The sequence below is a fragment of the Macrotis lagotis genome, chromosome 4 (genome assembly GCF_037893015.1).
Source record: "Macrotis lagotis isolate mMagLag1 chromosome 4, bilby.v1.9.chrom.fasta, whole genome shotgun sequence".
NCBI classification, from domain to species: Eukaryota; Metazoa; Chordata; class Mammalia; order Peramelemorphia; family Peramelidae; genus Macrotis; species Macrotis lagotis.
In genome coordinates this window covers 144,358,397-144,372,772 of record NC_133661.1, presented here as the reverse complement: position 1 = coordinate 144,372,772, position 14,376 = coordinate 144,358,397, and the positions used below count along the sequence as shown (strand labels likewise).

At 31.5% G+C, this 14,376-nt stretch overlaps 1 protein-coding gene across 1 annotated transcript in view; it reads right to left on the bottom strand.

Annotated features, from left to right (window-relative positions):
* The window catches only part of ENTREP2 (endosomal transmembrane epsin interactor 2), a 734,130-nt gene that overhangs the window by 190,390 nt on the left and 529,364 nt on the right, over window positions 1-14,376 (bottom strand). The gene's annotated exons all lie outside the window — the stretch shown is intronic.

The following is a 14,376-nucleotide window of genomic DNA, read 5'->3' as shown; positions in this document are numbered from 1 at the left end:
AATATCAGAATAAATGAATTCAATAATGTGGTATTTAATAAAATAAAATTCAGAATATTTAGGAAAGAACAACCTATATTAAATGAACTGCTAGTAAATTTGGAAATTATCTCAGAGGAATATAAATTTAGACAACTATTTTATACCGATTACCAAAATAAACTCTAAATGGTTAAATCTAAATATTATTACTTGCATATTAAATGTTATACAATACAATTAAGAGATTAGATCAGATACCTTTCACAGATAAGCTAGGAGATGAATTATTTATAAACAAAAATAGTTTTCTTAAGTTTTTTAAGCATCACTTATACTTGCCTCTCTATTTTACTTTTCTGTCCCAGAAAGTCATCCTTGTAAAAAATAATTTTAAAAGAAAAAAGAAAATAAGGAAGAAAAGTAAAAATAATGATTAAAACTGATGAGCTTGAGAGCATTCTGAGGAGTTGTCAAACTAAGATAGAAATTAGCTGGCTCTACTAAATACTCCACAAACCAATATTAAATAATACCTCAAAATTCATTTTGAGTGGCAGTAATATTTTATAGTCAGAATAAAGTAGTTTTCTGCCTATGATAATTTGGATGGACTTTAGGAAGGCCCCAACCTTCTAGGATAGTAGTTTGACCTGAAGTGAAATGCAAATACCTCCTTGCAGATACTGCTGAATCAATAAAGAACAAACCTTAGGGGCAGCTAGGTGGCACAGTGGATAAAGCACTGGCCCTGGAGTCAGGAGTACCTGGGTTCAAATCCGGTCTCAGACACTTAATAATTACCTAGCTGTGTGGCCTTGGGCAAGCCACTTAACCCCATTTGCCTTGCAAAAAAACAAAAACAAACAAAAAAAACAAATCTAAGAACAAACCTTGGAGGCAGCTGCACAAGTGGCATGCTCACCATCAGGAACTTTCATCTCACAGACAATATGGTGCTCAAGAGCTGATCAGCCAAGATTTCAAGGGCCCCACTGGAGCTGGTCTACAAGCCCAGGTACACTGACCAGACATGATCCTGGCTTATGGTGAGGAGGAGCAAACACTTGTTGGTGAATATGGTCTCAGAGGTCTGAGACCCTAATTTCTTTGGGCTCTCGAAGGAAAACAGAACCCCTGGTTTGGGTTCCAGGGAAGGGATGACAGGAAGCAAGAATGTTTTTACTTAACAGTGTCTCTGGTTGTCCTGGTCTTTGGATCATGGACAGAGAGGAATACCTGAAGACAGACACCTAGAAAAAGATCAGAAAATGGCAGCACAAAACCTTAAGGACTGAGATATTATCCTCCAAATTTCAGAAATAGAACTTGACTTTAAACAAAGTTAACAGAAAAGAAATAAGTTGCCAAGCAAAAATTAAAAGGGAAAGAAAAAAAAACCCCCAACCATGTATAGCTCCTATGGTGATAAAGAAGATCTGGGTTAAAATTTAGAAGAAGATAGTGAATTTAAAACAGCTACTTCTACCTCAAAGCAAAGAAAGCCAAATGGTCACAAGACCAACAAGAATTTTTGGAATAGCTTTAAAAAAGCTAAAATTTCAACAAGAGGAGTTTAGGAAAAATTAGGAAAAAATAAAGTAAATGCAAGAAAACCAAAAAGTTATGAAAAGAAAGCCAAACCAATTGGGAAAAAATCTAAAGACTTATGGAAGAAGAACACTCCTTAAAAATTAGAACCAAAATCTAATGAAGTTAATAAAGACTCCAAGAAATCATAAAACAAAAAAACAAAAGAATAAAAAAATGAAGAAAATGTGAAATATCTCAGTAGAAAAAATAAATGTCCTGGAGAGTAGATTGAGGAGAGACAATATAAGAGTTATTACACTTTCTGAAAGTTATGGTTTTAAAAAGTCTAGACATTCAACTTCAAGAAATTGTTAAGGAAAATTGTTCTGAAGTTTTAGAACAAGAGGACAAGACTCTGGATACTGTTACTGTCTTCTGTGAAGAATCTAAGAGAAGATTAGCATCTTAACTTCCTCAAGAGAGGCTGTTTATTTACTGTTATAGCTGAAGGGAAATCTTTTGAGCACAGAGGTAAAGGATCCAGAGAACTTTCCTGAGAGATTGAATTGTCTCAGTGATAATTTTTCTGAATCATTTCTAACTTACCATGCAAGGAAATGTTTGAAAGTTCCTGAAAAGAGATTTTTGCCATCCTAAATTAATTGAATTGTTGAATCATTATGTGTAGTCAGCAGTTACAATTCATAGAGGTGCCTTTGATTGTTCTCTTTCTTGGTATTTACATTGCAAAATATTTAAATGTCTTTGCATTATTTGTTATACTTTTAATAAATTATATAGCAACAAAAAAGAACAAGAGGGCAAAATAGAAATAGAGACAAATCCATGAATCATCATCTAGAAGATATCCCAAAGTGAAAACTCACAAGAACATCATGGCTAAATTTTGAAGCTCCCAAGTCTAAAAGAGAATACAAGTCATTTTAATTTACAGAGATATAGGAGGACAAGGGGATAGCATTTGTGTATGACTTTTAGAAGGATTTCCAGATCAAGAAATAGGAAATTACAGAAAGAGAATAAGGATAGGATTCTTAAAAGAGGGAGAAAATAAGTGAAGGAGGATGAATACATTAAGTAATAAGGAGTAAGGAAGGAGGACAAGGGATGGATTCCTAGAAGGGGTGTGGATTAGGGATGTAGTGATTAGAAATCAATTAGTTTTGGAAAGGGACTGGGGGAGAGAGACAAAAATAAGATGGAGGGAAATGCATAAGTAATAATTATAATTTAGAATGTGAATGGTATGGACTCACTTATAAAATGGAAAAGTTTAGCAGAATAGATTAAATACCAGAATCTGACAATATGTTGTTTACAGTAAACACATTTTAATAAGAGAGATACATATAGAGTAAAAATAAAAGGCTGGAATAGAATTCATAAGGCTTTAGTTGATGCAAAAAAAAAGGAGGGTTACAAATCATGCTGGAGGGATTTGCATGAACTGATGTTGAGTGAGATGAGCAGAACCAGAAAAACACTGTATACCCTAGCAGCAACATGGGAGTGATTATCGGCCTTGGGGGACTTGGTTGTTCCATCAGTGCAACAGTCGGGAGCTATTTTGGTCTGTCTGCGGGGGAGAGTGCTATCTGTATCCAGATAAGGAGCTGTGGAGTTTGAGCGGGGTTCAATAACTATTCCCTTTAATTTAGGGGAAAAAAAACATCTTATTGTCTGATCCTGTTAGCTCTTAGACCTCTCTCTTCTTTAAGGATTTGATTTCTCTCTCATCACACCCAATTTGGATAAAGGTACAACATGGAAACAAAGTAAAGACTGATAGATTGCTTTTCGTGGTGGTGGTGGGGAAATAAGATTGGGGGGGGATTGTAAAACTCAAATAATATCTTTAATAAAAAATAAATTAAAAAAGAATCATGCTGTCAGAGAAATTTAAAGCAAAAATACACAATTAAAAGAGATTAAATAGGAAAACTAAATGAGGTACCACAAATAATGAAATAATATCAATTCTAAAACTATATGCACCAATGACATAGCATGCAAATTTTTTCAGGTAAAAGAATTATAGATAGAAAAAGATAACAGAATTATAATAGAGGTGGACTTTAATTTTTCCCTTTCAAAATTAGATAAATATAACAAAAATAAATAAGAAAGAAGACAAGGAGGTAAATTGAATCTAAAATAAGCTAGGAGAAAATTGAATGAGAATAGAAAGAAATATATATTCATTCAGTGGTACATGGTACCTTAACAAAACAGGCTACCTAATAGGGCATAAAAACTTTATAGTTAATATCCTGAAGAAAAGGAAAAATATTAAATGCATCCTTTTCAAATTAAAATCTTAATACTTGATTAAAAATTAGTGTGTTAAAAATAAGTCATAGAAATAATTTTATCAAACAGAATGATAACAAAATGACATATCAAAACATTTGGAATGCAGCAAAACCCTTAATCAGAGGAATTTTTATATCTTGTAAATGCTTATAGCAATAAAACAGAAAGAAGAGACTAATAATTGGGTATGCAACTTAAAAATGAGAAAAAGAATAAATTAAAAATCTTCAGTTAAACAACAGATTGGAAACACTAAAATTAAAGGTGAGATTAAGTTGAATTTAAGAAAAACCACCAAAACAATAAATAAAACTAGAAGTTAGTTTAATGGAAAAAACCCAATAAAACAGACAAACCATTGGCTAATATGATTTAATAAAAAGAAAAACCAAGTTTCCAATATCAAAACTGAAAAGACTAACTATGTGAAGAATAAGATGTAATTGAAGTAATTATTAGAAGAATTTTGTCCATTGATATGCAAGGAAATTTAACAATTTAAGTGAAATGGAAGAAAATTGATTAGATTAACAGAAGAGGAAATAGAATATCTAAATAAACCACTTATAGAAAAAATAAATTGAACAACTCATAAAAGAGATTCCTCAGAAAACAGAATCACAACCAGATGAATTTCCAAGTGAATTCTACCAAACTTTAAAAGAGCAATTGATTTCAATTTTAAATAAATTATCTGGAATAATAGGCAAAGAAGGAGTCCTGCCAAATTCTTTTTTTGAAACAATATATTATTCTGATACCTAAACAAGGAAGAGTAAAAATGGAGAATTAAATTGTAAATCAATTTCATTAATGCAAAAATTCTAAATAAAATTAGCCAGGAGATCACAACAATATTTCACAAAGATTATACATTATGATCAAATGGGATTTATGCCAAAAATGCAGGGAAGATTTAACATAAGGAAAACTACTAACACAAATGATTATATCAAAACAAAAGTAGCAAAAATCATATAATTCTATCAACAGAGGCAGAAAAATACAAAATACAACACTCATTCCTATTTAAAAACCTTTGAATTTTATAAATTCAATTTCTATGCTTATCTATGGTCGCAATTGTAAAGCCTATATCATATTGCCTTCTATTGGGGGAGGAGAGAGGGAAGGGAGAGGGAGAAAAATTGTAAAACTCAAAACCTTGCAAAAAAATAATCAACTTGCATTATTTGTAATGGGTATAAGCTAGAAGCCTTCTCAGTAAAATCAGGAGTGAAACAGGGATAGCCATTATCACAAATATTATTTAATATAGTATTAGAAAAGCTAGCAATAGCAATAGAGAAAAAGCAATAGAAGGAATCAGAATGAGCAATGGGATAATAAAACTAACTTCTTTCTTTGTATGATATTCTTAGAAAATTCTAGACTTTCACCTGAACAGTTAGTTGAAATTATTGATAATTTTAGCAAAATTGCAGGATATAAATTAATCCCACAGGAAATATCAGCATTCCTATATATCACCCACAAAATCTTGCAAGAAGAGAACATAAGAGTAGTTATATAAAATAACCACAGACTGGATTAAAAAACCTGGGAATTTTTGCATCCCAAAACCTGCCAAGACAGACTCAGAAAATACATGGGCAAAGTTATAAAACATTTTTTTTCCTACAAAAAAGTCAAATATTGGAAGAACATTAAATTGTCATGGATGGGCAGAGTCAATATAATAAAAATGGCAATTCTGCCTAAACTAGTGTACATATTCAATGCCAACTGAATTAATTTATAAAAATATTATTTTTTTTGAGCTAGGGACATGTAATAATGAAAGATTAAGAATATCAAAGGAATTAATAAAAAAGCTAAAGCTGGAAGGTTTAATAGTACTAAATCTTAAACTATATTATAAATAAGATTTTAGAAAAACTATTTGATACTGCTTAAGAAATAGTAAATTGGATCAGTGGACCAGAGTAGATATACAATACATAATAATACATGACTAGTAATCTTGTGCTTGACAAATGTAAAATTTAAACTTTGGGGATAAGAAAATGTATTTGGTAAAAACTGTTGGGAAAACTGAAAAGTCTGGTAGAAATTAGTTATCACTAAATAGCTTATACAATTTACCAATATAGAGACAAAATGGATACATGACCAACAAGGAATAAATCATAAGAAATCTAGAAGAACATGGAACACATTACCTATCAGACTTACAGATAAAATAAGACATGAGTGTATTGTAAAATGTAAAATATATAATTTTAATGACATTAAAAAGGTTTTACACAAATAAAACAATGTAGCCAAGATTAGAAGGAAAGGAAAAAAATTGGGGGAAGATTTTTAGTCAGTTTCATATATACAGATCTCATCTCAAATATGTAAAAAGAAGTTAGTCAAATTTACAAGAAAATGAGTCATTCCCAAATGACAAATCTTCAAATATATGAATGAGAAGTTTCTCAATGAAGAATTCAATTCTATACATATTAATGAACAAATGCTCTAAATCATTATTGATTAGAGGAATGAAAATTAAAACAACTCTGAGATATCATCTTACATTTACTAGAATGGTTAAAATAATAGAAGAGGAAAATAACAAATATTGGAGAGTAATGTGAAAAAATTGGGATGCTAATTCATTGATGATGGAATTGTTGATAATGGATATTCTTGTTTCACTCCCACTATAGGTTTTGCCCCTATAAAATAAATCCTAGTCATTACCTTCAGAATCAAATATAAAATACTCTTGTTTAAACACTTGTTTTAGTATGTGATAGTGATAGAATATTACTGTGCTATAATAATTGATGAGCTCAATGATCATTGGAAAATATGAAAATTTTTGTACAAATAGATTCTGGAAAGCATATACCAGGGAACATAGCTTTGATTTTTGGCAAAATTCTAAAAATATTATTAATTAAATGATTAGTGATCATCTCAAAAAGAAAGACAATATAACAAAGAGCCAGTATGATTTCATTAGGATCATGTTATGTCAGACTACTCTTTATTTCATTTTTGGGGGGATGTGCCATCTAAATAAAATCAGGAAAAATGCTATAACCATTTTTAGGTTTTCTTTTTTTTTTTTTTTTTAGCAAGGCGAATGGGGTTAAGTGGCTTCCCCAAGGCCACACAGCTAAGTAGATATTATGTGTCTGAGGCTAGATTTGAACTCAGGTACTCCTGACTCCAGGACTGGTACTCTATCCACTGAGCCACCTAGCCACCCCCTATAACCATTTTAACTTAGATTTTAATAAAGTATATGGTATAATTTATTAAGTTATACTTGTGATAGATAGAGTTGGGCTAGATGATTGTACAAAGAGAAAGTATTAGAGCTGGTCAAATAGACCTAAAGTGTAAGGATTAGTAGCTCAATGTCATTTTAGAAAGAGATTTCTAGTGGAATGACTCATAGTTATGCATTTGACCCTTTGGGGGTTCAATAAGTTTTAAAATATTTTTATAATTTTATTTTTCTCCAATAACATGTAAAAACAATTCTCAAGATGTTTTTAAAACTAAGACCCAACTCTCTCTCTCCTTCCCTACCTCTTTGATTGAGAAGGCAAGTAATTTGACATGATATAGATGTATGTGTAGGCATGCAAAATATATTTCCATGTCAGAATCATGATGAAAAAGAAAACATAACCCAAAATAGAAATCCCAGAAAAACAGATAGTTTAAAAAGTATGCTTTGATCTGTATTCAGATTCTATCAGTTCTTTCTTTGGGAATGGATAGCATTTTTCATCACAAGTCATTCAGAGCTGTCTTGGATCATTGTACTGTTGAGAATAGCTAAGTCAATCACAGTTGATCATCTTATAATATCATCATTGCTATGTATAATGTTCTCCTAGTTCTACTCATTTCACTTTGCATTAGTTAATATAAGACTTTCCAGGTTTTTCAGAAAACATCTAGCTTATCTTTTTTTTTTAAACACAACATATCTATATCTATATCATCTATATCTATATCATCTATATCTATATCATCTATATCTATATCTATGTCTATGTCTATATCTATCTCTCTCTCTCTCTCTCTCTATATATATATATATATATATATATATATGTATATATATATATATATATATATATACATATATATATATCACAACTCATTCAGCCATTCTCCAACTGATGGACATATCCTCAAATTGCTTTGCCATCAAAAAAGAGCTACTATAAATATTTTTATACATATGGGTCCTTTTCCATTTGGTTATTTATCTCTTTTGGGATAGAGACATATGTAGTAGTGGCATTGTTAGATCAAAGGGTATGTATGGTTTTATAGGCCTTGGGGCATATTTTCAAATTGCTTCACATAAGGATTGGATCAGTTCACAACTCCACAAAATGTGCATTATTGTCTCAATTTTCCCACACCCCTCCAACATTTGTCATTTTCTATTTCAATTCTATTAGTCAATGTAATAGGTATTAGATAGCATGTCAGGATTGTTTTAATTTGCATTTCTCCAATCAGTAGTGATTTATGGCATTTTTTCCATATGACTGCAGATATTTTCAGTTACTGCATCTGAAAACTGATTTGTTCATATTTTTGATCATTTAATCAATAGGGGAATGGCTCATTTTTAAAATAAATTTGACTCATTTCTCTATATATTTGAGAGATGAGGTCTTTATCAGTGAAACTTAATTTTTTTTTCAGTTTCACAGGAAAACTGTATTTCCCTCCATTCTATTTCCCTCTCTTTATTCTATTCTATTCCCTTTCACCCTCTCCCTCCTTAAAGGTGTTTTGCTTCAGATTATTGCCTCTCTCCAATCTACTTTCCCTTCTATGAGAATGCTCTCTATTCTCTTATCTCCTTCCCTTCCTACTTCCCTGCAGGGTAAGGTGGATTTCTATTCCCAACTGAATGTGTGTTATTCCCTGGTTAAATCAATTCTAATAAGAATAAGGTCAAAGTGTTTCCTGCCACCCTCCTAATCTTCCCCTCCACTGTTAAAGTTCTTTTTTGCCTTTTATGTCAAATAATTTACTGAATTCTACCTCTTCCTTCCCTTTCTCCCAGTGCATGCACACACACACACACACACACACACACACACACACACACACCTTCTCTCCCTTTAATTTAATTTTTTTAGATATCATCCTATCATATTCAACTCACACCTAATATTCTGTGAGTGTGTGTATACTCTGTGAGTGTGTGTGCACATTGATAATCTGACATTGTCCAGAAAAATGCAACCAGGATGGATATATATTTTATATATTCATATGTATATATATATATATATATACACATATATATATATATATATATATATATATCCTTTCCAACTGCCCTAAAATAAGAAAGTTCTTTATGACTTACAAGTATCATCTTCTCATGTAGGAATGTGAACAGTTTAACCTTATTAAGTCCCTTAAAATTTCCCTTGCCTCTTTATACTTCCCTTGAGTCTTGCATTTGAAAGTCAAATTTCTATTTAGCTCTGGTCTTTTTTTTATCAGGATGACTTGAAAGTCTTCTATTTCAATAAATGTCCATTTCCCCCCCCCCCATGGGATCATGCTCAGTTTTGTGTGTAAATGATTCTTTGTTGTAATATGACTCCCTTTGTCTTCCAGAATATCATATTTCAAGCCCATCACTCCTTTAATGAAGAAACTGCTAAATCTTGTAATACTTACTATGGTTCACAATACTTAAATTGGTTTTTCCCCCGTACTTGTGATATTTTCTTCTTGACTTTTTCTTCTTGAACTCTGGAATTTGGCTAAAATATATTTCTAGGAGTTTACATTTTAAGACTTCTTTCAGGAGATGAATGGAGGATTCTTTCAATTTCTATTCTATCCTCTGGTTCTAAAATATCTGGACAAGTTTCCTTGGTGATTTATTAAAAGATCATGTCTAGACTCTTCTTTGACCATGGATTTCAGGAAATTCAATAATTTTTAAAATTATCTCTTCTGGATCAATTCCCAAGATCAGTTGTTTTTCCAATGAGTTATTTCACTAGAGCTTATCTAGATATCTTGATTAATTCAAATCATTTGACCCATAAAAAATCGACTCTCAGAAACCAGAAGAAATGGATATTGTGATTACTGAATTGCTGTTAGTAATGAAAATCATGGGAAATGAGCTATATCCCAGGGTAGGAGAAGGGTTAATATTGTCCTGATTTTTTAAAAAGGTTAGAGAAAAGATGTTATAAATGACAAACCAGTGAACTTGACTTTTGTTCTTGGGAAAAATTCCAGAAAGGATCATTAGTTGTTGAATACCTAGAAGGGGGGGGGGGTTAACTCTTAAGACATGGCTATGGCTTTTTCCAAAAGAAAGTTATGCCAGAACAACCACATTTCCTTTTTTTGACAGAATTACTAAACTCGTTGATGAGAAGAAGGTTGTAGATGTAAATCATCTCAATTTTAGCAGACCCTTTGATTAAAAAAAAATCTAAACAGTACTCCTGTGGAAGATATGGAGAGATAGAGATTAGATAATAATGTAATCAGATGTATTCAGGACTGTATGAAACTCAAAAAAATCATTACTGGTTTAGGGTCAGTGTGGCAGGTCTCCAGTGTAATATCACAGGTATCTGCAATTGATCCTGAGCAAGGGCATAAAAGTTTTAATGAATAAGTTTTCAAATGACACAAAGTTGGGAGGATGGATAAGGCATTAGATGACAGAATCTGTATCCAAAAGGATACTTATAGGCTCAAGCATTGAGCTTAAGTCTGTGAAGATGAAACTCAGGAGACATAAATATAGTCTTGAACTTGCATAAAAATGTTTTTTTAAAAGTCCACTAAAAAGATAGGAGAGGCATTTCTAATCAGTAGCTGTGAAAAAGACTCTAGGAACTTAGTGGACTTCAAGATCAATCTTAAGAGTTAACCACCCCCCCTTCTAAAAAATCATTAGTGTGGTATATCATTAAAAAAAACCTAATGCAATCTTGGGCTACATAAGGAGGGGTTGCAGCTTAAAGGAGTTGGTAGGTGATAGTCACATTATACTCTGCCCTTTTCAGGTTTGAGGGACCATGGTTTAAAATGCACATTGATAATCTGACATTGTCCAGAAAAGTACAACCAGTCTGATGAAGTTCATGACATGTGAATAATTAGGTATATTTAACTTGTAAAGAAGAAAGGGGTGGGTGAGAGAGTTGAAGGCATTATAAAAACTGTTCAAGTATTTTACATAAAGGAGGAATTCAACTTTTTCTTTTTGGTTCCAGAGGGCCAGTAACAATGGTTAAGAGTTAAAATCAGATAAATATAATCTAGTTGCTGGGGGATGGGGTGATGGGAACTATTTCCTGACAATTAGAGATATCCAAAAGTAGACCAGGCAGTTTTAAGTTCTATCTTTCTTCCCCTACCATTGGGATTTTCAAAGAGAGGAAAAACACTTGAGATTCCTTTGAATATAAATTAGACTAGGTGGACATTGATGTCCCTTCTATTTCCCAAATAGAAGTACTGTGATATTGTGTTCTTGTAATTTTTCAGGAAGTCAATGAAGTTGATTAAAGAGGGGAGTCATAATATGATGTGTTTAAGAAAAACTGCTTTGGTAATAATATGCAGAATGAAGTGGGAAGAGACCTGAAGGTCCCATCTTAGAGTAAATTTATATAGTATCAGATAAAATGCAGACAATTTTATGGATTTTGTCAAATTTTTCATAATATATATTGATTTTTTCATCCTCTCCAACAGATAAAGGTGCAAAAATGTAATTATTTTCTTGTTGATTTATTTGCTTACACTCAAAATTAATATTAGAAGAAGTGAGCAAATATCTTATGAAATGAAGTTTTTTGTTGCCTCTTTGTACAGCTTGATACTAACACTATCAATCTCTTTTGTTCACCTTTTCTTGGTGAACATTTAAGGTTTCTTTCCATTTCAGGTGAAATTTTTCACATTATCTGATTTATTTCATAAATGTTGTTATTGAGTTGGGTCCAATTCTTCATAGTCCCATTTGAAGTTTTCTTGGCAAAGATACTGGAGTGGCTTGCCATTTCTTTATCCAGATCATTTTACAGAGCAGCAAAATGAGGCAAACAGGGTTAAGGTACTTGGTCAGGGTCATATAGTATCTGAGACCAGATTTGTATTCAGGAAGATTTCAGGCCTAGCACCATATCCATTGTTCCACCTAGATGCCCTTTGATTTCATAGATATATGAAATATCAAAAGAGATCTAACTTAAGAAGTACATCAATTCAAAACAGTATGAATAGTTGAACATTTGTATCTGATGTACAAAGATTTTTATCATTCTCTGCCCCCTTGTTATCATCATTGTAAAACAAGAAGAGTACCAAACAAGACTGATGATTTTGAATTTTTTGTCTGGTTTATATTCAAGTTGATATTCAAGTTGAAAAATTAATAATGTAATAGTTAAACTAATGATGAGACTTAATGTATAGAAGAAGGATGATCCTCAAGGATTAGAAACTTTATGTCTCCAGTTTCAAACACAAAATCTTTCTATCATAGTAGCAGCTTTTAGATCTTGTGATTGTTTAAAATTTGAGATATGTGTTCTTTACTCAACAATGAATTGTTGAGGATAGGTCTTCAGCAGAAGTGGTTTATTTTAATTAAATATGTTTAAATGGATTTCCCATAGTCACAAATATTCTAAGGATAACTTAATTGGATTTAATTTAATCAAGGTAAATAAGAACATATTTGGCTAGACTTCAATTTAAATATCAACTAGACAATTCTATTATTTAAATATAATATGGAGACAGTTTAAAACCATCATGATATAGTAGAAACAGTGACTGACATGTAAGAGGAAGATATTAGCTTCATTAATTACTAGTTACTAGTCATGAGACCCATGGCAAGTCATTTAACCTCTCTTGGTCTGAGTTTTCTCATCTAAAAAATGATAAGATAGCATTAAGTTTAAAGGGCTAAGAGAATCAAATAAGATCATATATGTTCAGCACTTTGTAAACTTTAAAGTACTATATAAATGTCAGGCATTTATTTAATTTTATAAAAGTTTATTTAGTACCAGAGGATATAACCTATAAATATTTATCTATATCATTAAACTTATCTGCAATTTCTTCTACTGTGAAAGACTACAGATAAATCTTCACTGAGCATTCAATATAAACATATCTTATCTGAAATCATGGATTTATTATTTATTTATTACAAATTATTATTCTTTATAGAAGGAATTTAGAGATTATAGAACCATATGTGAAAAAAAGCTAAAGGTAAACCAATGAGAAAAAATATTGAATGATAAAAGTACCAATTTATTAGGGGGAAAATGTATATAATATATGCTTGACTTCCAATTGGAAGCTGGAGGGTTAAGCAATCAAGGTTGCAGAGCTTTGCACAATTAGTTTGACAGATATTTACACAATAGTAGGGTACAATAGCCAGAAAACAGGCAACTTGAAAATTTATTTTCCTGTCAATTATTGACAAACAGTGATTTATGTCTGCCACAGGATAGAGAGTTGCTCTCAGAGTCAGGAAAACTCATATTCAAGTCTCACCTCTGATATAACTCAGGTGTGTGACCCTTAGTTGGGTCCTATAACTACTCAATGTCCTAGACAACTATCAGTTGTAGAGAGAGGGCTGACTTGCTTTGGTAGATATTCTCTATGGCAAGTTTCCTATAATAGTAATGAAATAGGTTCCACTACTATTCCATTCAAAGTCTCACATAAACTTCTACAAGTCATTTCATTACAATTTATCAAAGATTCACAAATCATATAAAGACTGCTTTATTTAGTACTACATAAAGATTATTTCCTTATTACATTTCCTAGATTCTCTATCCATAGGTAGGTATTTAACTATGCAACTATAATCAGTGCTAAATACGCAATAAGTACTAACTCCCTTTCTTCAAATAATTAAGAAATTCTTTCTTGAACTTGAGTACTAAAATATTCTTCAGATTAATATTTGGTTGAATTCTGAAAAAAGTCAGTAACTCTCAAATTTCCTTCAAAATTCAGTTTTGAGATGAGAACATGCTATGATTTAATATGATGTTCTAGTTTCTTGTAAAAATTTCACTTTCTTTTAATCTTTGTGAGGTGTTGAAATGTAATCAATAACTTCCCCCCCATTTCTTCTTTTATCTGCACTGGCAAATGAAAGAATAATAGAGGAAGAAGAAGGTAAGGAGACTGCAGATGGAGCGAGACTAGATGTCTTTTATTTATATTTAAGTACTATTTCTACTAAAATATTCAGTGAACTGAAAAGAATAAAGCTCTGTGTTCTTAACACAGCTGTTCTCTTTATAAAATAAATAGCAATTACTAACTATAATTAAGGATAGTGAACACCTTCACTGACAGTTGCTGCCCTGATTAGTTATGATTTGTTCATTTGCATCATCAGACATCTTTTTCTTGTTGAACAAAGTCCAGAGAAAACTTTGTCCAGAGAAATGGGAACTGATCTTTAAGTATCAATATTATGACCATTTTTCTTCAAAT